This window comes from Pelophylax lessonae, assembly GCF_965119305.1.
Source record: "Pelophylax lessonae genome assembly, chromosome: 5".
Lineage (NCBI taxonomy): Eukaryota > Metazoa > Chordata > Amphibia > Anura > Ranidae > Pelophylax > Pelophylax lessonae.
This window is the reverse complement of record NC_138772.1, coordinates 256,521,289-256,548,830: the sequence shown is the minus strand read 5'-3', so window position 1 is coordinate 256,548,830 and position 27,542 is coordinate 256,521,289.

Sequence of the window (27,542 nt, the reverse complement as noted above, 5' to 3'; positions counted from 1 at the left end):
TTAGGGACAGACAGGCAAAAATCATTTGTGTCCGGATAGAATTGAGGGACAGGTCGGAGTGTGTTAGGCAGGGCGAGTTGTAGGGCATTTTAGGGCGAGGCTGCTGATTTTTAGGGTCAGTGTTCTACAATCGATATTGCTGTGTGGGGGGGGGGGGGTTGCAGTGACCGATCTTATCAATCCTTTTAGGGAGAGGCTGGAGATAGGCAGGTGTCAGTGGTCCACATCGATTTTGCTGTGTGTGGGGTGCAGTGAACACAATCTTTTTTGCCCACTGAGGAGGAGGGAGAAAAGTCTTTTTCTATCAGTCACTGTGTGCAGCGTTTTTCCTTCAGTGCTGTGCTGTGCTGACTGTGATAATACACTGCTGTGTTCAGTGTTCACATGTGCTATAATTGAGAGATTTCAAAAGTTATACACTTTTTTCTATTCCACTATTCAATATACACCCTTGGGTTAAAAAAATTAAATTGTGGCATAGTCTGTACTAATCTAGTTAAAAATTACAAACTTAAAAGGGGAATTTTTTTTTTCCCTCCATAGCCTGCAGCAGTCCTGAATGATATAAGACACTGCTGTTCACATGTGCTATTGATAAATCACACCAATTTTATATCATATTTTCTATTCCGCGATTCAATAAAAACCTTTGGGTATAAACAATTAAATTGCGGGATAGTCTGTGTTGGTACGTGTGAGATACACCTTTCCAGTTTTTGGGGTTCATCTCATACTTCTGAAGATTTGAGGGTGCTGCCTGTTCCATACACCTCCTACTCCTCATCCTGCCTTTGGGGGTACAAAAAATAGTAATTGGGGCCTAGTCTGGTTCTGTACGTGTGAGATACATACACTTTTTTTGATAATATTTTCTATTCCGCTATTCAATAAAAACCTTTGGGTATAAACAATTAAATTGCGGGATAGTCTGTGTTGGTACGTGTGAGATACACCTTTCCAATTTTTGGGGTGCATCTCATACTTCTGAGGATTTGAGGGTGCTGCCTGTTCCGAACTCCTCCTACTCCTCATCCTGCCTTTGGGGGTACAAAAAATAGTAATTGGGGCCTAGTCTGGTTCTGTACGTGTGAGATACATACACTTTTTTTGATAATATTTTCTATTCCGCTATTCAATAAAAACCTTTGGGTATAAACAATTAAATTGCGGGATAGTCTGTGTTGGTACGTGTGAGATACACCTTTCCAATTTTTGGGGTGCATCTCCTACTTCTGAGGATTTGAGGGTGCTGCCTGTTCCGAACTCCTCCTACTCCTCATCCTGCCTTTGGGGGTACAAAAAATAGTAATTGGGGCCTAGTCAGGTTCTGTAGGTGTGAGATACATACACCGTTTTTTGATAATATTTTCTATTCCGCTATTCAATAAAAACCTTTGGGTATAAACAATTAAATTGCGGGATAGTCTGTGTTGGTACGTGTGAGATACACCTTTCCAATTTTTGGGGTTCATCTCATACTTCTGAAGATTTGAGGGTGCTGCCTGTTCCGTACTCCTCCTACTCCTCATCCTGCCTTTGGGGGTACAAAAAATAGTAATTGGGGCCTAGTCTGGTTCTGTACGTGTGAGATACATACACTTTTTTTGATAATATTTTCTATTCCGCTATTTAATCAAAACCTTTGGGTATAAACAATTAAATTGCGGGATAGTCTGTGTCGGTACGTGTGAGATACATACACCTTTTGATATCATATTTTCTATTCCGCTATTCAATCTACACCTTTGGGTAAAAACAATTAAATTGTGGGATAGTCTGTGTCGGTACGTGTGAGATACACCTTTCCAATTTTTGGGGCGCATCTCATACTTCTGAAGATTTGAGGGTGCTGCCTGTTCCGAACTCCTCCTACTCCTCATCCTGCCTTTGGGGGTACAAAAAATAGTAATTGGGGCCTAGTCAGGTTCTGTACGTGATACATACACCTTTTTTTGATAATATTTTCTATTCCGCTATTTAATCTACACCTTTGGGTAAAAACAATTAAATTGCGGGATAGTCTGTGTCGCTACGTGTGAGATACATACACCTTTTGATATCATATTTTCTATTTCGCTATTTAATCAAAACCTTTGGGTATAAACAATTAAATTGCGGGATAGTCTGTGTCGGTACGTGTGGGATACATACACCTTTTGATATCATATTTTCTATTCCGCTATTCAATCTACACCTTTGGGTAAAAACAATTAAATTGCGGGATAGTCTGTGTCGGTACGTGTGAGATACACCTTTCCAATTTTTGGGGCGCATCTCATACTGCCGAGTGCTTGAGGGTGCTTTAGTCTGCCTCCTGCCTGTTCCGAACTCCTCCTACTCCTCATCCTGCCTTTAGGGTACAAAAAATTGTAATCGGGGCCTAGTTTGTGTTTGTACGTGTGAGATACACCGTTTTGTAAAATTTGTCCTATTCCGCTATTCAATATACACCCTGTTTGAGTGTAAAAAATTAAATTGCGGGATAGTCTGTATCGGTACATGTGAGATACACCTTTTTAAATTTGTTTGGCGCATCTCCTTCTACCGCCGAGGATTGCAGGGCGCTTCAGTTTGCCTCCTGTTCCCAACTCCTCCTACTCCTCTTCCTCATCCTCCCTTTAGGGTACAAAAAAATTTAATCGGGGCCTAGTCTGTGTTTGTACGTGTGAGATACACCGTATTATAAATTTTTTCCAATTCCGCTATTCAATATACACCCTTTTGGAGTGTAAAAATTGAAATTATGGCATAGTCTGTATCGGTACGTGTGAGATACACCTTTTAAATTTGTTTGGCGCATCTCCTTCCACCACCAAGGATTGCAGGGCGCTTCAGTTTGCCTCCTGTTCCCAACTCCTCCTACTCCTCTTCCTCATCCTCCCTTTAGGGTACAAAAAAATTTAATCGGGGCCTAGTCTGTGTTTGTACGTGTGAGATACACCGTTTTTTATCCTTTTTCCTATTCCGCTATTCAATATACACCCTTTTGGGGTAAAAAACATTAAATTGCGGCATAGTTTGCATATTTGACTGCGAGATACACCCGTGCGATACTGTTGTTGTTTTGTTCCGCTATTCAATAAACACCTTTCTAGGACAAGATCATAAATTACAGAAATATGAGGAGACCGTCAAATAGGGGCCGTGGCCTGGGTCGTGGTGCTGCTGGTAGAGCTCCTGTTGCAAGGAGAGGACGTGGTCGATCTGTGCCAGCTACACGCACAAGTGAAACACCTTCCTCAAGTGTTAGTAGGCGACAGAACCTGCATCAGTATTTGGTAGGGCATCATACGCCTCTAGAAGTGATGATGCCAGAACACGTAGAGGCGATAGTAGATTGGTTTGCTGCTGACAGTGCCTCCAGTTCCTTCACATTGTCTCCCACCCAGTCTACTGCAGAAAGGTCAGAGTTGGCACCTACAGCCGATGTCCAACCGTCTTTCACCTCACCCCCTTGCAAATCAGGCAAGCAGTCTGAGCCCCAAGCCATACAGCAGTCTCTTCTTCTTTTTGATGACTCTGTCAGCAGGGTTTCCCAGGGCCATCCACCTAGCCCTGCCCCAGAAGTGGAAGAGATTGAGTGCAGCGATGCCCAACCACTTATTTCTCAAGATGAGTACATGCAAGGACCATCGCAGCCCGTCTCCGATGATGACGAAACGCAGGTGCCAACTGCTGCGGCGTTCAGAATGGTGGAGACTGACAAAGAGGGCAGGGGTGAAGACTGGGTGGAAGATGATGTGGAGGACGATGAGGTCCTCGACCCCACATGGAATGAAGGTCATGCAGGTGACCTGAGTAGTTTGGAGGAAGAGGCGGTGGTCGCACAGAGCCACTAGCACAGCAGAAGAGGGAGCAGGGTGCAGAAGCGGAGCGGCCGTGCCCTAGACACTACGCCTGCTACTGCCCAACGCAGCAAGGGAACGAGCGCAGCAAAGCCAGCTCAAAGGAGTTCTCTAGCGTGGAAGTTCTTTAGAAAATGTGCTGATGACAGGACCTGATCACAGCCTGCAAGATCAGGCATCTAAGTGCAAAGCACGAGCTGCAGTGGAGTAGACACCTTCAAAACCAAGAAACGTCTCTGGCTCATCCTGCCTCCTCTTATTCTGCAGTCTTGGCCGCTCCATCCACATCTGTAGTGATACCGGCACCTGCCACCCCCGCAAACAGACGATCTGTCAGCAACACCACCACCTGGGTCACCAACCATCTCCACAATGTCCCGTGGAAGCGTTCAGCTTTCCATCTCCCAAACACTTGAGAGGAAGAGGAAGAGGAAGTACCCCCCTAACCACCCGCGATCCCTGGCCCTGAATGCCAGCATTTCAAAATTCTTGGCCTTTGAAATTCTGTCATTCCGTCTGGTGGAGACTAACAGTTTTAAAAACCTTATGTCGGTGGCTGTCCCACAGTACGTCACGCCCAGCCGCCACTACTTTTCCAGGCAAGCCATCCCTTCCCTGCACAACCAAGTGGGGGAAAAAATCAGGTTTGCACTGCGCAACGCCATCTGTGGCAAGGTCCACCTAACTACCGATACGTGGACCAGTAAGCACGGTCAGGGGCGTTATATCTCCCTAACGGCACACTGGGTAAATGCAGTGGCGGATGCGCCTGAGGCGGATAGCAATTTGGCGCATGTCCTTCCACCACCAAGGATTGCAGGGCGCTTCAGTTTGCCTCCTGTTCCTAACTCCTCCTACTCCGCTTCCTCATCCTCTACCGCCTCCTCATCCGGACAGCGTAACACCTTCACCACCAACTTCAGCACGGCCAGGGGTAAACGACAGCAGGCAGTTTTAAAACTTGCCTGTTTGGGGGAAAAAAACCACACACCGCGCAGGAGTTGTGGAGGAGCATGGAACAGCAAACAAATGAGTGGTTGCAGCCAGCGAGCCTCAAGCCCGGCCTGGTGGTGTGCGATAACGGGCGAAATCTCATAGCAGCTCTGGGCCTAGCCGGTTTGACGCACATCCCTTGCCTGGCGCATGTGCTGAATTTGGTGGTGCAGAGGTTCCTTAACCACTTAAGCCCCGGAGGATTTGGCTGCTAAACGACCAGGGGGTATTTTGCGATTCGGCACTGCGTGACTTTAACGGACAATTGCGCGGTCGTGCGACGCTGTACCTAAACAAATTTGACGTCCTTTTTTTCCCACAAACAGAGCTTTCTTTTGGTGGTATTTGATCACCTGTGCGCTTTTTACTTTTTGCGCTATAAACAAAAAAAAAGCGTAAATTTTGCAAAAATAACAATATTTTTCACATTTTTTTATATGAAATTCCCCCCAAAAAAATGTAAAAATCAAAATTTTTTAACATTTTCGGCCAATTTGTTTTATGCTACATATGTTTGGTAAAAAAAATCGCAAAAAGCGTATTTTTATTGTTTTGCACAAAAGTTATCGCGTTTACTAACAAAGGGAAAGATTTTTGTCATTTTTGTTGTTTTTTTTTTAACGCGTAATGGCGGCGATCTGCAATTTTTTTTGCGGTACTGTGACATTGGGGCGGACAGATCGGACCCTTGACTGACATTTTTGACACTTTTGGGGTTACCAGTGACATTTCTACAGTAATCAGTGCTATAAATATGCACTGTTACTGTAAAAATACACTGGTAGCAAAGGGGTTAACTTTATATGAGAGGGAGGGGCTGTGTGTGTCCCTAGGGGCGTGATTCTTACTGTGATTGGCTGTGACTTGAGGTGTAAGGACACTGATCAACGGTTCTACATAGTAGAACCGTGTGATCAGTGTTTTTACACCGAGGAGAATGACAGGTGGCTTGTTTACACAAGCCGCCTGACTTTCTCCCTCTCCCCCGACGATCGGCGAGTGACCAGTGGACATCGGGTCCACCGTTCACACGCGCGGGGGGGTCCGTGACCGCGCGGGAGCAGGAGCGCAACTCCGGCGGCGCGCGCTCACTCCCCAGACCCTCCCAGGTTAGTGACGTTAATTAACGTCACTTTGCCTGTGAGGGGCTGACTGCCGCAGTAAATATACTGTGAGCAGTCGGCAAGCGGTTAAAAACTACCCCGATATGTCAGAGCTGCTGCAGAAAGCGCGGGCCGTCTGTGCGCACTTTCTGCTTTCTCACCCTGCTGCTGCTCGCCTGTCAGCGCTGCAGCGTAACTTCGGCCTTCCCGCTCACCACCTCATATGTGACGTGCCCACAAGGTGGAACTCCACCTTGCACATGCTGGAAAGACTGTGTGAGCAGCAGCAGGCCATAGTGGAGTTTCAGCTGCAGCACGCACGCGTGAGTCGCTCTGCGGAACAGCACCACTTCACCACCAATAACTGGGCCTCCATGCGAGACCTGTGTGCCTTGTTGCGCTGTTTTGAGTACTCCACCAACATGGCCAGTGCCGATGACGCCGTTGTCAGCTTAACTATCCCACTTCTATGCCTCCTTCAAAAAACAATTCGGGCGATGATGGAAGAGGATGTTGCACAGGATGAGGAGGAGGATGAAGAGGTAACATTTCCAAGGCTTTCAGGGCAGTCATTCACAAGGGGCTCCAAGGGTGGGTTCCTGCACACACAAACGCCAGGGACACAATTGTCCAGCAGGGGCACAGTTCTGGAGGATGAGGAGGATGAGGAGGAGGAGCTGGAGGAGGAGATGGAACCATGTTCACAGCAGGGTGGCACCCAGGCCAGCTCATGGCCATCACTGGTGCGTGGCTGGGGGGGATACAGAGGACACAGACGATACACCTCCCACAGAGGACAGCCTTTCATTGCCTCTGGGCAGCCTGGCACACATGAGCGATTACATGCTGCAGTGTCTCCACCATGACCGCCGAGTTGCCCACATTCTAACTTGTGTTGATTACTGGGTGGCCACGCTGCTGGATCCCCGTTACAAGGACAACGTACCATCCTTAATTCACAAGCGCACGCTGGTAGACGCGATGCTGCTGGCATTCCCACCTGACAGTGGGGCCACAGTGGAAGCAGAAGGCAGAGGAGGAGGAGGAGGTCGCCAATGCAACCAGGGCACCGCCAGCACCTCAGAAGGCAGGGTTAGCATGGCCGAAATGTGGAAAAGCTTTGTCAGCACGCCACAACAAACAGCAGCACCAGCAGCTCATATGGAACGTCTTATCAGGAGGCAGCATTTCACCAACATGGTGGAGCAGTATGTGTGCACACGCCTACATGTAGTGAATGACGGGTCTGCCCCCTTCAACTTCTGGGTCTCCAAATTGGGCACATGGCCTGAGCTTGCCCAGGTGTGTTGTTGCAGGCATTTTTTTGGGGTTTTTGGAGGCAGGCAAAACATCTGAACTTGTGTATAGTGATATATATACACACACATACTTATATGTATTTCACACTTAGACATATATAGGTGTGATAGGAGCGTAACTATATTGGTGTTAATTATTTCATTAGCGCAAGTAGTTTTTTCTGCTCCTTTCACACCTATATATGTCTAGGTGTGTATATACATATAAGTATGTGTGTATATATACCACTATACACAAGTTCAGATGTTTTGCCTGCCTCCAAAGAACCCAAAAAAATGCCTGCAACAACACACCTGGGCATTTTTTTTTTTTTTACGCTAGCGTTTTTTTGGGCATTTTTTTGGGTTCTTTGGAGGCAGGCAAAACATCTGAACTTGTGTATAGTGGTATATATACCCATATACACAAGTTCAGATGTTTTGCCTGCCTGAAAAGACCCCAAAAAATGCCCAAAAAAAGCCTGCTACTAAACCGGCAAGGTGTGAAAAGCGAGAAGCCACTAACCTGTTCTATAAGTGACAAAATACAAACAATCTTTTTTTATGGTTCTGGACATGCTACATAGCTGAAACTTCACAGGTACACTTTTCAGACCCCCCAGATACTAAATCCAAAGACATTTTTTTTTTTTTTTTTAATTTTTTCAATAATTGGCTCTCTATCAAAAATGACAATTTTTAAGAACTTTTTTGTCCCTGGGGTTTGACCCAGAACCCTAGGCACTTTTTAGAGGCATTTATTGGGTTTTAGGGCTTCAAAATGGTGTTTTTTGATTACCGAAGTTCGGGTCCTATTGATTTCAATGGGGTTCTGAAATCCGGGCCGAACTTTCAGGAAGTTCGGATGTTCTGGCCGAAACAAACTTTTGAAAAGTTCGATCATCCCTAGTGATTATCTGGATAAGTATATTCAAAAGATCTAATGGGGGAAGAGTATGTTGCTACCTGTGAAAAGGAAGAGCAAGCATCCTTCTTTTAAGATCCCCAGCACTCATATAAGGGAATACCTTGTGACTGGTGAGTACCTGGGAGGACTGGTGAGTATCTTAGTGACTGGTGAGTATCTTAGCGACCGGTGAGTACCTTAGGGTTAGTACCAGGGGAGATAGAGGTAGAGTAGGTAAGGAATAGCAGGTCGTTACTAATTATCCCCATAGAGTAGAGGGTAAATATGTCTGACAGGATTGGGGATGCCCCTCAGTGCACTTCTTGCTGCATGTATGCGTTCCTTGATGAACCAATCGAGGGCGAATACTGCTGTGCAAGATGTGAGCGACTAGTTTCTCTGGAAGCCCAGATCCTGGATCTAGAGAACAAAGTGGCAACATTGCGTAGCATAAACAACCTGGAAAGCAGCTTGGACATTACCCATCAGGTGCTGTCAGGGGCCGGCATAGAGGAGGGATAAGAAGAGGAGACGCAGGCATCAGAGGTAGGCAGTTGGGTGACCGTTAGGAAGGGTAGAGGGAAGAGTGCCAGGGAGGCCAGTCTTGAGTTGGAACACCCCAACAAATATGCCAAGTTGCATGTTGATGGGGATATCAGCTCAGGGGTGGCAGTGTTGGAGCATGCGCCCGCCCCCAGCTCAAGGAAAGAGGGGGGCCGAGACTCAGGAAAGGTTAGACAGGTTGTGGTAGTGGGAGACTGAAATGACCCAGCGGTCATGGTACATGTGGGCACCAATGACCAAGTAAGAGGAAGGTGTAGGATCCTAAAGAACGATTTCAGGGATTTAGGGAATAGATTGAGGAATAGGACCTCCAAGGGGGTTTTCTCTGAAATGCTGCCTGTCCCTCAAGCCGTACCAGAGAAGCAGAAGGAGATTAGGGAATTTAACAAGTGGCTGAGGTACTGGTGTAGGAAGGAGGGGTTTGGGTTCCTGGAGAACTGGGCTGACTTCTCAGTCGGCTACCGGCTCTTTAGTAAAGACGGGCTGCACCTTAATTGGGATGGTACAGCTCTTTTAGGGAGAAAGATGGCCACCAAGTTGGAGGGGCTTTTAAACTAGGAGACGGGGGGAGGGCTCAGAAGTAGAGTCAGTCAGGAGGGAGGAAAAGACAGAAGGTATTATTAGGGTCATCAGCGACAGTAGATCCAAAACGTCAATTGGGGGGTCTGTGCAGGCTAACCTCAGACCAAACAGGAATACAAACAGGAATACTTTGAAATATTTGCTTTCCAATTTTGGAGACCCGCATTGAGTGGATGCACTTATCTGCAGAGGTTTTCTGTTACTCACTATATTGCACCTATTTACGTGCTGATCTATGACTTCTGCTGCATCAGGTGCTACATGATTGCTACACATTTACTGGCCTCCGAAGTATATACTGGATTACTCTAAAGTGTTTGGGCTGTTCGATGGAAGCAAATTACTGAGAAGCACTCTCTGGCATGCAATTTTCCAAAGGTACCCTGCTGGACGGTATGGGCGGTATCAGTCTTCATCATTAATTGACTCTGTTGTGTCCTTTTCAGCTCCATAGCTCATTGGCTTTATCACTTGTGGAAGGATTTAATCTCTCCATGTGGGACATCGTTCTCTTCATTCCATTTAGAATATCGGTTCCTCGTTGTGCCTCTCAGGAGGAACTGGTTATATGAATACACTGTTTATTGCCTAGTTCACACTTACCCAATTAATTTATTTATTATATGGATATTGGAATTTTTTTTATGTAATTATGCTAGGCTCCTTTCTGTCTATCACTGTAATTGTTAGAGCCCCCTCTTTTTATGCCTTTTCTCTTTGAAATATGGCTTTGCTGTGCATTTCCTGCTTTATGAGGTAATGCTTTACTTCCAGTGTTAGACACGCTCCATCTTGTTGGCTGGCTTACCACACCCAGACATTACTGGTCCCTTGCCGAATTGGTTGGGATGCGCAATTTTGGTCTGCCAGTGTGTGTGTATCTATCCAGCGGCTATTCATTATCTTTAGCTCAGTGCCTGGATCCTTCACTGGTTTCAGCCGATGTCCATCCTTGCATGTGTAAGGGTCCTGACACTGATTGGCTTTGTGTGATAGCCCTGGTTTGACCCATGATTTTGATTTGATTATCTTAGTTATCTATTATTCTATAAATGTTCTTTTGGTGGTTTTTAATGACTATATAGTCTGCTTTTTACTGTGATCAAGGGGAAGGTTTGGTTCCTTTTTTTTTTCTTTCACATTGGATTACATTGTATTTCTAATAAATTATTGTCATTTTGATTTATTTCTGTGTCAGTATTTTTTGTTAGGGAACTATTTCACTTATACCCCGTTTACTCTTATATGGTGCTTTAGGGCCTTCCCCCTCTTTGGTTCTGATTGTCCCTGTTTTTTCTATATGCCTTTTACCATTAAGAGTATCACTCATTTGCGCTGTACAATTGACACCGTTGTGAGTTAAGGGGTTTACCAGGACACCTCTATTTACATAATTTCCTAATTCTGTGTCCATGGTACTGCTATTTGTGCCTGTGGCTTTCCACTTTTTTCTTTTTTTGTTAGAGAAATAAAAATAAGCACAATTCAGGGGTATATGCAAATGCCATGAGCCTAGCCAATAAAATGGATGAGTTGGAAATGTTTGTACATGAGGAGGACATTGACCTTGTGGGAATAATAGAAACTTGGTTCGACCCCTCACACGACTGGCTGGCCAATATCCAAGGGTATTCTGTGTACCGAAAGGACAGGGTAGGAAAAAGAGGGGGAGGGATATGTCTCTATGTCAAGAATAATGTAAGGGTGATAGAGAGGAATGATATTATGGAAGGGATGATTACGGAGTTCGAATCCGTGTGGGTAGAACTACATAGGGAAGAAGTAAAGGGAAAAGTAATTGTGGGGGTTTGTTATAGGCCACCCAATCAAAGGGAGGAGGTGGAGCTGGAATTTATATCACTGTTGGGTAAAGCGGCAAAGCTGGGATCAGTCATCATATTAGGGGACTTCAATTATCCCAACATTGACTGGGAAGAGGGGACTACACACTCACAGAAGGCCCGTCTTTTCATGGAAACCTTACAGGACAACTACATGTCTCAGTTGGTGGATTCTCCTACTAGAGATAATGCAGTGCTGGATCTATTGATCACTAATAACCTAGACCTAATCTTGGAGGTAGGAGTCCAGGACAACCTGGGCTCTAGTGATCACAAGATGATCACATTTAACGTAAATAGCAATATACAAGGCAAGAGAGGAACATAAGAACCCTAAACTTCAGAAGGGCAAACTTTCCCAAATTGTGCTCAATGATGGAAAGGGTAAACTGGGACCAAACCCAAGGAACACTGGCCATGGAGGAAAAATGGGAATGCTTTAGGAACATATTAAACAAATGCATCTTGCAGTGCATTCCTATGGGAAATAAATTTAGAAGAGACAAAGCCAAACCTGGCTGGCTGAACCGTAATGTTAAAAAATGTATTAGGGGAAAAAAAATGGCCTTCAAGAAATATAAATCAGAGGGAACATTATCAGCTTTCCAGCAATACAAGGAGGCAAATAAGAAAAGTAAATACAAAATCAAAATTGTTAAAATCAACTTCGAGAGATAAATAGCGAGGGTAGTAAAAGGAACCCTAAGAAATTCTTTAAATATATCAACAGCAAAAAAACAAAGGCAGAGCATGTTGCACACATAATTAACAATAAATAGTGTTGAGCGAACAATGGACTGTATTATTCGTGTTCGTACCAAATAATTGAATTTTTGTTACCCGAACGCGGACCCGAAAACTTTACTGTATGTTCGGGTTTAAAATCCGTGTTCGGTCATTTTATTTCCGGGTTTGTATGTAATGGCGCGCTTTTAATGGCTGGCTTTCAACAGCCAATCAACAAGCGTTTAACTGGTGTGCCTTAAGCCATCCCAGCCATAATAATGTATTAGTAGCTGTGATTGGCCATCTGAAGCATGTGACCATGTCTTTATAAGTTCGAGAGCCCCAGCGCGCTGCGCCATTCTGCTGTAGTTTAGGGACAGAGCACACATCATACGTGCTGGCTGCTGATTAGGGACAGACAGTGAAAAATTGTATTGTGTCCGAAAAGAATGCAGGGACAGGTCGGAGTGCTGCAGGTAGGGCGAGTTATTAGGGCATTTTAGGGCGAGGCTGGAGAATAGGCAGGATCAGTGTTCTACATCGATTTTGCTGTGTGGGGGGGTTGTGCCAGTAAACGATCTTATCGATCATATTAGGGACAGGCTGGAGAATAGGCAGGGTCAGTGTTCTACATCGATTTTGCTGTGTGTGGGGTGGTGCAGTGAACACAATATTTTTGCCCGCTGAGGAGGAGGGAGAAAAAAATCTATTTTTATCAGTCAGTTGTGTGCAGTGTTTTTGCTTCAGTGCTGCTGACTATGATAAGACACTGCTGTGTTCACATGTGCTATTATTGAGTGATGATTTTCAATTTTATACACTTTTTTCTATTCCACTATTCAATATACAAAAAAGAAAGGGTAAACTGGGACCAAACCCTAGGAACACTGGCCATGGAGGAAAAATGGGAATGCTTTAGGAACATATTAAACAAATGCATCTTGCAGTGCATTCCTATGGGAAATAAATTTAGAAGAGACAAAGCCAAACCTGGCTGGCTGAACCGTAATGTTAAAAAATGTATTAGGGGAAAAAAAATGGCCTTCAAGAAATATAAATCAGAGGGAACATTATCAGCTTTCCAGCAATACAAGGAGGCAAATAAGAAAAGTAAATACAAAATCGAAATTGTTAAAATCAACTTCGAGAGATAAATAGCGAGGGTAGTAAAAGGAACCCTAAGAAATTCTTTAAATATATCAACAGCAAAAAAACAAAGGCAGAGCATGTTGCACACATAATTAACAATAAATAGTGTTGAGCGAACACGGACTGTATTATTCGTGTTCGTACCGAATAATTGAATTTTTGTTACCCGAACGCGGACCCGAAAACTTTACTGTATGTTCGGGTTTAAAATCCATGTTCGGTCATTTTATTTCCGGGTTTGTATGTAATGGCGCGCTTTTAATGGCGGGCTTTCAACAGCCAATCAACAAGCGTTTAACTGGTGTGCCTTAAGCCATCCCAGCCATAATAATGTATTAGTAGCTGTGATTGGCCATCTGAAGCATGTGACCATGTCTTTATAAGTTCGAGAGCCCCAGCGCGCTGCGCCATTCTGCTGTAGTTTAGGGACAGAGCACACATCATACGTGCTGGCTGCTGATTAGGGACAGACAGTGAAAAATTGTATTGTGTCCGAAAAGAATGCAGGGACAGGTCGGAGTGCTGCAGGTAGGGCGAGTTATTAGGGCATTTTAGGGCGAGGCTGGAGAATAGGCAGGATCAGTGTTCTACATCGATTTTGCTGTGTGGGGGGGTTGTGCCAGTAAACGATCTTATCGATCATATTAGGGACAGGCTGGAGAATAGGCAGGGTCAGTGTTCTACATCGATTTTGCTGTGTGTGGGGTGGTGCAGTGAACACAATATTTTTGCCCGCTGAGGAGGAGGGAGAAAAAAATCTATTTTTATCAGTCAGTTGTGTGCAGTGTTTTTGCTTCAGTGCTGCTGACTATGATAAGACACTGCTGTGTTCACATGTGCTATTATTGAGTGATGATTTTCAATTTTATACACTTTTTTCTATTCCACTATTCAATATACAAAAAAGAAAGGGTAAACTGGGACCAAACCCTAGGAACACTGGCCATGGAGGAAAAATGGGAATGCTTTAGGAACATATTAAACAAATGCATCTTGCAGTGCATTCCTATGGGAAATAAATTTAGAAGAGACAAAGCCAAACCTGGCTGGCTGAACCGTAATGTTAAAAAATGTATTAGGGGAAAAAAAATGGCCTTCAAGAAATATAAATCAGAGGGAACATTATCAGCTTTCCAGCAATACAAGGAGGCAAATAAGAAAAGTAAATACAAAATCGAAATTGTTAAAATCAACTTCGAGAGATAAATAGCGAGGGTAGTAAAAGGAACCCTAAGAAATTCTTTAAATATATCAACAGCAAAAAAACAAAGGCAGAGCATGTTGCACACATAATTAACAATAAATAGTGTTGAGCGAACACGGACTGTATTATTCGTGTTCGTACCGAATAATTGAATTTTTGTTACCCGAACGCGGACCCGAAAACTTTACTGTATGTTCGGGTTTAAAATCCATGTTCGGTCATTTTATTTCCGGGTTTGTATGTAATGGCGCGCTTTTAATGGCGGGCTTTCAACAGCCAATCAACAAGCGTTTAACTGGTGTGCCTTAAGCCATCCCAGCCATAATAATGTATTAGTAGCTGTGATTGGCCATCTGAAGCATGTGACCATGTCTTTATAAGTTCGAGAGCCCCAGCGCGCTGCGCCATTCTGCTGTAGTTTAGGGACAGAGCACACATCATACGTGCTGGCTGCTGATTAGGGACAGACAGTGAAAAATTGTATTGTGTCCGAAAAGAATGCAGGGACAGGTCGGAGTGCTGCAGGTAGGGCGAGTTATTAGGGCATTTTAGGGCGAGGCTGGAGAATAGGCAGGATCAGTGTTCTACATCGATTTTGCTGTGTGGGGGGGTTGTGCCAGTAAACGATCTTATCGATCATATTAGGGACAGGCTGGAGAATAGGCAGGGTCAGTGTTCTACATCGATTTTGCTGTGTGTGGGGTGGTGCAGTGAACACAATATTTTTGCCCGCTGAGGAGGAGGGAGGAAAAAATCTATTTTTATCAGTCAGTTGTGTGCAGTGTTTTTGCTTCAGTGCTGCTGACTATGATAAGACACTGCTGTGTTCACATGTGCTATTATTGAGTGATGATTTTCAATTTTATACACTTTTTTCTATTCCACTATTCAATATACACCCTTTTGGGTTAAAAAAATTTAATTGTGGCATAGTCTGTACTAATCTATTTAAAAATTACAAACTTAAAGGGGAATTTTCTTTTTTTTTTCCCTTCATAGCCTGCAGCAGAGCTGACTGACATAAGACACTGCTGTGTTCACATGTGCTATTGAAAAATCACCAATTTTATATCATATTTTCTATTCCGCTATTCAATCTACACCCTTTGGGGTAAAAATAATTAAATTGCGGGATAGTCTGTATCGGTACGTGTGAGATACACCTTTCCAATTTTTGGGGCGCATCTTATACTGCCGAGGATTGCAGGGTGCTTCAGTTTGCCTCCTGCCTGTTCCGAACTCCTCCTACTCCTCATCCTGCCTTTAGGGTACAAAAAATAGTAATCAGGGCCTAGTCTGGGTCTGTACGTGTGAGATAGATACACCTTTTGATATCATATTTTCTATTCCGCTATTCAATCTACACCCTTGGGGTAAAAAGAATTAAATTGCGGCATAGTCTGTATCGGCACGTGTGAGATACACCTTTCCAATTTTTGGAGCGCATCTTATACCGCTGAGGATTGCAGGGTGCTTCAGTTTGCCTCCTGCCTGTTCCGAACTTCTCCAAATCCTCATCCTGCCTTTAGGGTACAAAAAATAGTAATCAGGGCCAAGTCTGGGTCTGTACGTGTGAGATAGATACACCTTTTGATATCATATTTTCTATTCCGCTATTCAATCTACACCCTTGGGGTAAAAATAATTAAATTGCGGCATAGTCTGTATCGGTACGTGTGAGATACACCTTTCCAATTTTTGGGGCTCATCTTACACTGCAGAGGATTGCAGGGTGCTTCAGTTTGCCTCCTGTCTGTTCCGAACTCGTCCTACTCCTCATCCTGCCTTTAGGGTACAAAAAATAGTAATCAGGGCCTAGTCTGTGTTTGTACCTGTGAGATACACCGTTTTATAAAATTTTTTCTATTCCGCTATTCAATCTACACCCTTTGGGGTAAAAATAATTAAATTGCGGCATAGTCTGTATCGGTACGTGTGAGATACACCTTCCAATCTTTTGGGGCGCATCTTCCACTGCCGAGGATTGCAGGGTGCTTTAGTTTGCCTCCTGTTCCGACCTCCTCCTACTCCTCATCCTCATCCTGCCTTTAGGGTACAAAAAAGTGTAATCGGGGCCTAGTCTGTGTTTGTACGTGTGAGATACACCATTTTATAAAATTTTTTCTATTCCGCTATTCAATCTACGCCCTTTGGGGTAAAAATAATTAAATTGCGGCATAGTCTGTATCGGTACGTGTGAGATACACCTTCCAATCTTTTGGGGCGCATCTTCCACCGCCGAGGATTGCAGGGTGCTTCAGTTTGCCTCCTGTTACGACCTCCTCCTACTCCTCATCCTGCCTTTAGGGTACAAAAAATTGTAATCGGGGCCTAGTCTGTGTTTGTACGTGTGAGATACACCCTTTTATAAATTTTTTTCTATTCCGCTATTCAATCTACACCCTTTGGGGTAAAAAGAATTAAATTGCAGCATAGTCTGTATCGGTATGTGTGAGATACACCTTCCAATCTTTTGGGGCGCATCTTCCACCGCTGAGGATTGCAGGGTGCTTCAGTTTGCCTCCTTTTCCGAACTCCTCCTACTCCTCATCCTCATCCTGCCTTTAGGGTACAAAAAATTGTAATCGGGGCCTAGTCTGTGTTTGTACGTGTGAGATACACCGTTTTATAAAAAATTTTCTATTCCGCTATTCAATCTACACCCTGTTTGAGGGTAAAAATAATGAAATTGCGGCATAGTCTGTATCGGTACGTTGAGATACACCTTCCAATCTTTTGGGGCGCATCTTCCACCGCCGAGGATTGCAGGATGCTTCAGTTTGCCTCCTGTTCCAAACTCCTCCTACTCCTCTTCCTCATCCTCATCCTGCCTTTAGGGTACAAAAAATTGTAATCGGGGCCTAGTCTGTGTTTGTACGTGTGAGATACACCGTTTTATAAAATTTTTCCTATTCCGCTATTCAATATACACCCTTTTGGAGTGTAAAAAATTAAATTACGGCATAGTCTGTATCGGTACGTGTGAGATACACCTTTTAAATTTGTTTGGCGCATCTCCTTCCACCGCCAAGGATTGCAGGGCGCTTCAGTTTGCCTCCTGTTCCGAACTCCTCCTACTCCTCTTCCTTATCCTCCCTTTAGGGTACAAAAAATTGTAATCGGGGCCTAGTCTGTGTTTGTACGTGTGAGATACACTGTTTTATATCCTTTTTTCTATTCCGCTATTCAATATACACCCTTTTGGGGTGAAAAAAATTAAATTTGCGTCATACTTTGCATATTTGACTGTGAGATACACCCGTTGTATTTGTATACTGTTTTTCTATTCTGCTATTTAATAAACACCCTTTTGGGGTAAAAAAAATTAAATTGCGGCATAGTTTGCATATTTGACTGTGAGATACACCCGTGCGATACTGTTGTTGTTTTGTTCCGCTATTCAATAAACACCTTTCTAGGGCAAGATCATAAATTACAGAAATATGAGGAGACCGTCAAATAGGGGCCGTGGCCTGGGTCGTGGTGCTGCTGGTAGAGCTCCTGTTGCAAGGAGAGGACGTGGTCGATCTGTGCCAGCTACACGCACAAGTGAAACACCTTCCTCAAGTGTGAGTAGGCGACAGAACCTGCAGCAGTATTTGGTAGGGCATCATGCGCCTCTAGAAGTGATGAGGCCAGAAGAAGTACAGGCGAAAGTAGATTGGGTTGCTGACAGTGCCTCCAGTTCCTTCACATTGTCTCCCACTCAGTCTACTGCAGAAAGGTCAGAGTTGGCACCTGCAGCCAATGTCCAACCGTCTTTCACCTTGCCCCCTTGCAAATCAGGCAAGCAGTCTGAGCCCCAAGTCATGCAGCAGTCTCTTCTTCTTTTTGATGACTCTGTCAGCAGGGTTTCCCAGGGCCATCCACCTAGCCCTGCCCCAGAAGTGGAAGAGATTGAGTGCAGCGATGCCCAACCACTTATTTCTCAAGATGAGTACATGGAAGGACCATCGCAGCACGTCTCCGATGATGACGAAACGCAGGTGCCAACTGCTGCGGCACTCAGAATTGTGGAGACAGACAAGGAGGGCAGGGTGAAGACTGGGTGGAAGATGATGTGGAGGATAATGAGGTCGTCGACCCCACATGGAATGAAGGTCATGCAGGTGACCTGAGTAGTTTGGAGGAAGAGGCGGTGGTCGCACAGAGCCACCAGCACAGCAGAAGAGGGAGCAGGGTGCAGAAGCGGAGCGGCCGTGCCCTAGACATTACGCCTGCTACTGCCCAACGCAGCAAGGAACCGAGCGCACCAAAGCCAGCTCAAAGGAGTTCTCTAGCGTGGAAGTTCTTCAGAAAATGTGCTGATGACAGGACACGAGTGGTTTGCACTCTGTGCAATCAGAGCCTGAAGCGAGGCATAAACCTTCTCAACCTGAGCACAGGCATCTAAGTGCAAAGCATGAGCTGCAGTGGAGTAGACACCTTCAAAACCAAGAAAGGTCTCTGGCTCCTCCTGCTTCCTCTTCTGCTGCAGTTTCGGCCTCTCCATCCACCTCTGTAGTGATACCGCCACCTGCCACCCCGCAAACAGACGATCTGTCAGCAACACCACCACCTGGGTCACCAACCATCTCCACAATGTTCCGTGGAAGCGTTCAGCTTTCCATCTCCCAAACACTTCAGAGGAAGAGGAAGTACCCCCCTAACCACCCACGATCCCTGGCCCTGAATGCCAGCATTTCAAAATTCTTGACCTTTGAAATGCTGTCATTCCGTCTGGTGGAGACGCACAGTTTTAAAAGCCTTATGTCAGTGGCTGTCCCACAGTACGTCGTGCCGAACCACCACTACTTTTCCAGGCAAGCCATCCCTTCCCTGCACAACCAAGTGGGGGAAAAAATCAGGTGTGCACTGCGCAACGCCATCTGTGGCAAGGTCCACCTAACTACCGATACGTGGACCAGTAAGCACGGTCAGGGGCGTCATATCTCCCTAACGGCACACTGGGTAAATTCAGTGGCAGATGGGCCTGAGGCGGATAGCAATTTGGCGCATGTCCTTCCACCACCGAGGATTGCAGGGCGCTTCAGTTTGCCTCCTGTTCCTAACTCCTCCTACTCCGCTTCCTCATCCTCTACCGCCTCCTCATCCGGTCAGCGTAACACCTTCACCACCAACTTCAGCACAGCCAGGGGTAAACGACAGCAGGCAGTTTTAAAACTTGCCTGTTTGGGGGGAAAACCACACACCACGCAGGAGTTGTGGAGGAGCATGGAACAGCAAACAAATTACATAGTTACATAGTTACATAGTTAGTGAGGCTGAAAAAAGACACAAGTCCATCCAGTTCAACCTATGATGTGTGTGTGTGTTTGCTAACCGTACATTGTATACCCCTGTATGTTGTGGTCTTTAAGGTGTCCATCCAATAGTTTTTTGAAACTATCAAGGCTCCCCGCTGATACGACTGCTTGCGGAAGAGAATTCCACATCCTTACTACTCTTACAGTGAAGAACCCCTTACGCACTTTAAGGTTAAACCGCCTTTCCTCAAGTTTTAGTGAGTGGCCACGTGTCTTATTGTATTCCCTTACTCTGAATAGTTTGTTCCTTATGCTAGGGTCGCCAGTACAGTATTTGTACATTGATATCATATCCCCCCTCAATCGTCTCTTCTCCAGAGAGAATAAGTTCAGTGCTTGTAGTCTTTCCTCATAGCTGATGTCCTCCATTCCCCTAATTATTTTTGTTGCCCTTCTCTGGACTTTCTCCAGTTCCAGCACATCCTTCCTGAGGACCGGTGCCCAGAACTGGACAGCATACTCCAGATGTGGCCGGACCAGAGTTTTGTAGAGTGGAAGAATAATCTCTTTATTTCTGGAGTGAATCCCCTTTTTTATACAACCCAGTATTCTGTTGGCTTTGCTTGCAGCGGCTTGGCATTGCATGCCACTTCCAAGCCTGTTGTCTACCAGTACCCCCAGGTCCCTTTCCATCCTAGACTCACCCAGAGGTTCCCCCCCTAGTGAGTAGCTTGCTTTCTGGTTACTGGCCCCCAAGTGCATTACTTTACATTTTTCTACATTAAACCTCATCTGCCATGTAGTTGCCCACCCCGTTATTTTGTTCAGGTCTGCTTGCAAGATTTCCACATCCTGTATAGAAGATATTGGCATGCCTAATTTAGTATCATCTGCAAATACTGAGATTGTACTAGATATCCCCTCCTCTAGATCATTTATGAATAAATTAAACAGGATTGGTCCCAGGACAGAACCCTGGGGGACCCCACTTTCCACACCCGCCCACTCAGAGTACTCCCCATTAATCACCACCCTCTGGACTCTCCCCTGGAGCCAGTTCTCTATCCAGGTACTCACCTTATGGTCCATACCTACCTTCCTTAGTTTGTACAGTAAGCGTTTGTGGGGAACGGTGTCAAAGGCCTTTGCAAAGTCCAGATACACCACATCCACAGGCTTACCTTTATCTAAGTGGCAGCTCACTTCATCGTAGAAGGTTAATAGATTGGTTTGGCATGAACGATTTTTCATGAATCCATGCTGATTACTACTTATAATACCGTTTTCATTACTAAAGTCTTGTATGTGGTCCCTTATCATCCCCTCCAAAATTTTGCAGACTACTGATGTTAGGCTGACCGGCCTATAGTTACCCGGGATATATCTCGGCCCCTTTTTAAATATTGGTACCACGTTGGCTTTTTTCCAATCAGCTGGCACCATACCGGTCTGTAAACTATCCTTAAAGATCAAGAATAATGGTCTGGCAATCACCTGGCTGAGCTCATTAAGAACCCTTGGGTGCAAGCCATCCGGTCCCGGGGATTTATTTATGTTAAGTTTCTCTAGTTTAGCTCTAAGTCTATCCTCTGTTAGCCATGGCGGCACTTCCTGAGGTGTATTATTTAGTTCGGCCTTACAAGCTGGGTTCGTGTAGCCCCCCGATTCCTTTGTGAAGACTGAAGAAAAGAAATTATTTAACACTTCCGCCTTTTCTCTGTCCTCTGTGGCCATTTTTCCTTTATCATCTTTTATGGGGCCAATGTGTTCTGGCCTCGCTTTCTTACTGTTTATATACTTAAAGAACTTCTTGGGGTTCTTTTTACTCTCCTCCGCTATATGTCTCTCGTGTTCTATTTTAGCCGCCCTGATTTCATCTTTACATTTCTTATTACACTCTTTGTAGTGCTTAAATGCTGCCAATGACCCCTCAGTCTTGTATTTTTTGAAGGCCTTTTCTTTAGCTCTAATATACATTTTTATGTTGGAGTTTAGCCACCCAGGGTTTAGTTTTGCTCTTTTAAATTTATTTCCCTGTGGAATGCACTGGCCCACCCCCTTGTTAAGTATGCTCTTGAAGCACTCCCATTTTTCCTCCGTGTTCTTTGTTCCCAGGGTTCTATCCCATTTGATATTTTCTAGCAGCGAGCGCAGTTTAGGGAAATTGGCTCTTTTGAAATTCAGTGTCCTTATATTACCCTTGTGTTTCCTATTACTGTAATTAATACTGAAACCAATTGACCTATGGTCACTGTTCCCCAAGTTGTCCCGTATTTCTATATCCGTGAGCAGGTCTGTATTGTTGGTAATCAGTAGGTCAAGTACCGCATTGTTTCTTGTCGGTGCATTCACCATCTGACCCATGAAATTGTCCTGCAAAACATTTAGGAACTGCCTAGCCTTGGCTGAATGCGCGGTTCCTTCTGCCCAGTCTATATCAGGATAATTAAAGTCCCCCATTATAATGACATTTCCCATCCTTGCTGCCAATCCTATCTGTAAAATGAGGTCCACCTCACCCTCCTCCCTCTGGTTGGGGGGCCTATAGCATACGCCCAATATTACCTTCCCCACCGTGCCTTCCCTTTGAAGCTCTACCCATAGGGATTCTGCTTCGTCCATAGCTCCATTATTAATATCATCCCTCATATTTACCTGTATACTGTTCTTAATATACAAACATACCCCTCCCCTTTTTTACCCTCTCTATCTCTGCGATAAAGGGAATACCCCTGAATGGTCGCCATCCAGTCATGAGAGCTGTCAAACCAAGTCTCAGTTATCCCCACAAAATCTAAGTCCTCCTCAAACATCAGCAGCTCCAGCTCTCCCATCTTGTTGGCCAGGCTTCTGGCATTGGTATATAAGCCTCGTAATTTTGATGTTTTTAGGCTGCTCTCTTGATTTTTCCCCGTACCCACCCTGGGTATAGGAGCTCCGAACACCCTACCGCTAATGCCCCCATTTCTGCCCTCTGAAGCTTGCTTTCCACTGGCTAATTCTACATCTGTACCCTCCCCCCCATTCCCTAGTTTAAAAGCCCCTCTAACTTTTTGGCCATCCTCGCACCCAGTACGGCTGCACCCACCCCATTTAGGTGCAATCCGTCCCTACCAAAGAGCCGGTGACCGACTGAGAAGACGGCCCAGTTCTCCAGGAACCCGAAACCCTCCTTACTACACCAGCTCCTCAGCCACTCGTTAACTTCCCTAATCTCCCGCTGCCTCTCTGGTGTGGCTCGAGGTACAGGTAGTATTTCGGAAAATACTACCTTGGAGGTCCTAGTCCTCAACTTAGCGCCTAAGTCCCTGAAATCGTTTAGGACTCTCCGTCTTCCTCTGCCTATGTCATTGGTACCCACGTGTACCATGACAGCTGGGTCTTCCCCAGCCCCACCCAATAATCTGTTCACCCGATCCGCGATGTGCCGAACCCGAGCGCCCGGCAAACAACAGACTGTTCGGCGCACACGGTCTTTGTCACAGATTACACTATCTGCCCTTCTAATAATTGAGTCCCCTACCACCAGCACCTGTCTATCCTTTCCCTTTCTCCCGGCCTCACTGGAGGAGTTCTTCCCCTGGCAGCTAGGGGTGTCGCTCTGCTCCAGCAATGCTGGTCCCTGACTGGTTTCCCCAACATCACACAACGGGGCGTATCTATTGGGGTGCTCCAGCCCAGGATCAGCCTCCTTGACTTGTCCCTTCTACCCCTCCTAACTGTCACCCCTCTGCTCTGCTCTGATGCCTGCACCTCCGATACTCCGCCCACCTCTGTGCAGGCCCCTGCCTGCACCTGATTGGTACAATCCTGGCTCTCCTCCGGTATGGACATTCGTCTCAGTGTTGCCAGCTGCTTCCCTAGATTCAGGACCTGAGCTTCCAGGGAAGCAACGTGCTCACATTTTGCGCATTTGTATTCGCCCTCGATCGCATGACCGAGGAACGCATACATATCACAAGATGTACACCGAATCGCATCTCCACACCCGCCGGGCATTGTACCTACTATCTAATCTAATGGGGATTCAGCGATTTAAGTCTATCCTATGTGGCTATTTCCTGGCTTCCTAACGCTACCTTCTCACCCTCTGGTATTCCGCTCCACTCACTTGACACCGGTCAGTCACCCAACACTCACAATCTCACAGCCCGGTCAGACGCACAACACTAAGTCGCACAGCCCGGTCAGACGCACAACATTCAGTCGCACAGCCCGGTCAGACGCACAACACCGAGTCGCACAGCCCGGTCAGACGCACAACACCGAGTCGCACAGCCCGGTCAGACGCACAACACCGAGTCGCACAGCCCGGTCAGACGCACAACACCGAGTCGCACAGCCCGGTCAGACGCACAACACTCAGTCGCACAGCCCGGTCAGACGCTCAACACTCAGTCGCACAGCCCGGTCAGACTCACAACACTGAGTCGCACAGCCCGGTCAGACTCACAACACTGAGTCGCACAGCCCGGTCAGACGCACAACACCGAGTCGCACAGCCCGGTCAGACGCACAACACCGAGTCGCACAGCCCGGTCAGACGCACAACACTCAGTCGCACAGCCCGGTCAGACGCACAACACTCAGTCGCACAGCCCGGTCAGACGCACAACACTCAGTCGCACAGCCCGGTCAGAAGCACAACACCGAGTCGCACAGCCCGGTCAGACGCACAACACCGAGTCGCACAGCCCGGTCAGACGCACAACAAATGAGTGGTTGCTGCCAGCGAGCCTCAAGCCCGGCCTGGTGGTGTGCGATAACGGGCGAAATCTCATAGCAGCTCTGGGCCTAGCCGGTTTGACGCACATCCCTTGCCTGGCGCATGTGCTGAATTTGGTGGTGCAGAGGTTCCTTAAAAATTACCCCAATATGTCAGAGCTGCTGCAGAAAGTGCGGGCCGTCTGTGCGCACTTTCGGCGTTCTCACCCTGCTGCTGCTCGCCTGTCAGCGCTGCAGCGTAACTTCGGCCTTCCCGCTCACCGCCTCATATGTGACGTGCCCACAAGGTGGAACTCCACCTTGCACATGCTGGAAAGACTGTGCGAGCAGCAGCAGGCCATAGTGGAGTTTCAGCTGCAGAACGCACGCGTGAGTCGCTCTGCGGAACAGCACCACTTCACCACCAATAACTGGGCCTCCATGCGAGACCTGTGTGCCTTGTTGTGCTGTTTTCAGTACTCCACCAACATGGCCAGTGCCGATGACGCCGTTGTCAGTTTAACTATCCCACTTCTATGCCTCCTTCAAAAAACGATTCGGGCGATGATAGAAGAGGATGTGGCACAGGATGAGGAGGAGGAGGAGGAGGATGAAGAGGGAACATTTCCAAGGCTTTCAGGGCAGTCATTCGCAAGTGGCTCCAAGGGTGGGTTCCTGCACCCACAAACGCCAGGGACACAATTGTGCAGGGGCACAGTTCTGGAGGATGAGGAGGATGAGGAGGAGGAGATGGAACCATGTTCACAGCAGGGTGGCACCCAGGCCAGCTCATGGCCATCACTGGTGCGTGGCTGGGGGGATCCAGAGGACACAGACGATACACCTCCCACAGAGGACAGCCTTTCGTTGCCTCTGGGCAGCCTGGCACACATGAGCGATTACATGCTGCAGTGTCTCCACAACGACTGCCAAGTTGCCCACATTCTAACTTGTGCTGATTACTGGGTGGCCACGCTGCTGGATCCCCATTACAAGGACAACGTACCGTCCTTAATTCACTCACTGGAGCGCGATCGCAAGATGCGCGAGTACAAGCGCACGCTGGTAGACGCGATGCTGCTGGCATTCCCACCTGACAGCGGGGCCACAGTGGAAGCACAAGGCCAAGGCAGAGGAGGAGGAAGAGATCGCCAACGCAACCAGGGCACCGCCAGCACCTCAGAAGGCAGGGTTAGCATGGCCGAAATGTGGAAAAGCTTTGTCAGCACGCCACAACAAACAGCAGCACCAGCAGCTCATATGGAACGTCTTAGCAGGAGGCAGCATTTCACCAACATGCTGGAGCAGTATGTGTGCACACGCCTACATGTAGTGAATGACGGGTCTGCCCCCTTCAACTTCTGGGTCTCCAAATTGGGCACATGGCCTAAGCTTGCCCTTTACGCCTTGGAGGTGCTGGCGTGCCCTGCAGCCAGTGTATTATCTGAACGTGTATTTAGCACAGCTGGGGGGCGTTATCACAGACAAGCGCAGCCGCCTGTCCAGAGACAATGTGGACAAGCTCATGTTCATTAAAATGAACCAGGCATGGATCCCACAGGACTTTTCCGTACCTTGTGCAGAATAGAGATGGATACCGACCTTACCCAGCCAATTGTTCTATTTTTGATCTTTCTCACTCTTTTGGGGTGTACCCTCATTTAAAATGACTGAAAAAAAGCAGTGTTGGCTACCTCGTCCTCCTCCACCGCTGCTTCCACCTACACCGCCCATAGGTGTGCGCAGCCTATTGCATTAGGGTGTGCACCCCAAACTTTAAATACACATGCATGTGTTTGCCTACATGAATATGGCCCCAGTACATTACTCTCCCTGCTGGCAAAGTGAAATAGAAGTGTGTGGCACTTCTCTTATGGCAGAGCAGGTCCGAGGGAGATCTTTCCCATCTCCTCACTGGCAAACAGAGCGATAATGCTATGTGCCCTAGGTGATTAGGGTGTGCCCAGGCACACCCGAAACACCCTGTGCACACGCCTATGACACCGCCACATCCACCACTACCTCAACCTCCCTCCAACTCCATATGGGCCTCGTCCTTCAAAGATGAAGAACATTGTTTTATTTTTCTGTTTTTTTTTGTTGTTTTAAGTTATTTCCCTATCCACATTTGTTTGTAGAGCACTTGGCATGCTCTTAACTACGTTTTGCTGCCATTTGCAGCACTCTAGCCCTTTCCACTGGTGTTTTAGAGCCATTTTAGTGCCTGAAAGTTCGGGTCCCCATTGACTTCAATGGGGTTCGGTGTCCGGGTAAAGTTCGGAAAAAGTCCGGGACACGGACCCGGACTTTTTTTTCAAGTTCGGCCGAACCCGCCGAACACGGACATCCAGGTGTCCGCTCAACTCTAACAATAAAGGGAGGATGGTTACAGAGGACACTGAAGAGGCAACCGTGCTTAATGCTTTTTTCTCCTCAGTCTTTACACAGGAAAAGGAGTGGTACACTGACCATGACTGTATGGTTAGCAGTAATTTACAGGACTTGCCGATATGGTTAACAGAGGGTGAAATCAGGGAAAGGCTGGATAAAATTAACACAAATAAATCACCAGGACCGGATGGCGTACATCCGAGAGTACTCAAAGAACTTAGTAAAACTATATCTAGACCACTGTTCCTGATCTTTGCTGACAGTATTATGACAGCAAATGTTCCCGGGGGATTGGAGGAAAGCTAATGTGATACCGAAATTCAAAAAAGGGCAGAGGCATGTCCCAGGAAATTATAGGCCGGTCAGTCTGACATCGATAGTATGTAAACTTCTGGAGGGGATAATAAGGGACTATATGGTAGAGTTTGATAAAGACAACAACATCATCAGAAGTAATCAGTAGGGATGATCGAACTTTTGAAAAGTTTGGTTCGACCAGAACACCCAAACTTCCCGAAAGTTCGGGTCCGGATTCCAAAACCCCATTGAAATCAATGGGACCCGAACTTCGGTAATCAAAAAGCCTTGAAACCCAATAAATGCCCCTAAAAAGTGCATAGGGTTCTGGGTCATGCCCCAGGGACTATTAATCACACAAAAAAAGTTCTTAAAAATTGTCGTTTTTGATAGAGAGCCAATTATTGAAAAAAAAATTAGATTTCTTTGGATTTAGTGTCTGGGGGGTCTAAAAAATGTACCTGTAAAGTTTCAGCTCTGTAGCATGTCCAGAACCAGAAAAAAAAAGATTGTTTGTCTTAGAATTGCAGTAGAGCAGGGATGTGGCTCCGCTATTTTCACACCTGGCCGTTTTTGTTGCAGGCGTTTATTGGGCTTTTTTGTGGACGTCTTTGGAGGCAGGCATGACATCTGAACTTCTGTGTAGGGATATATATACACACACACATATATGTATATATACACATATATAG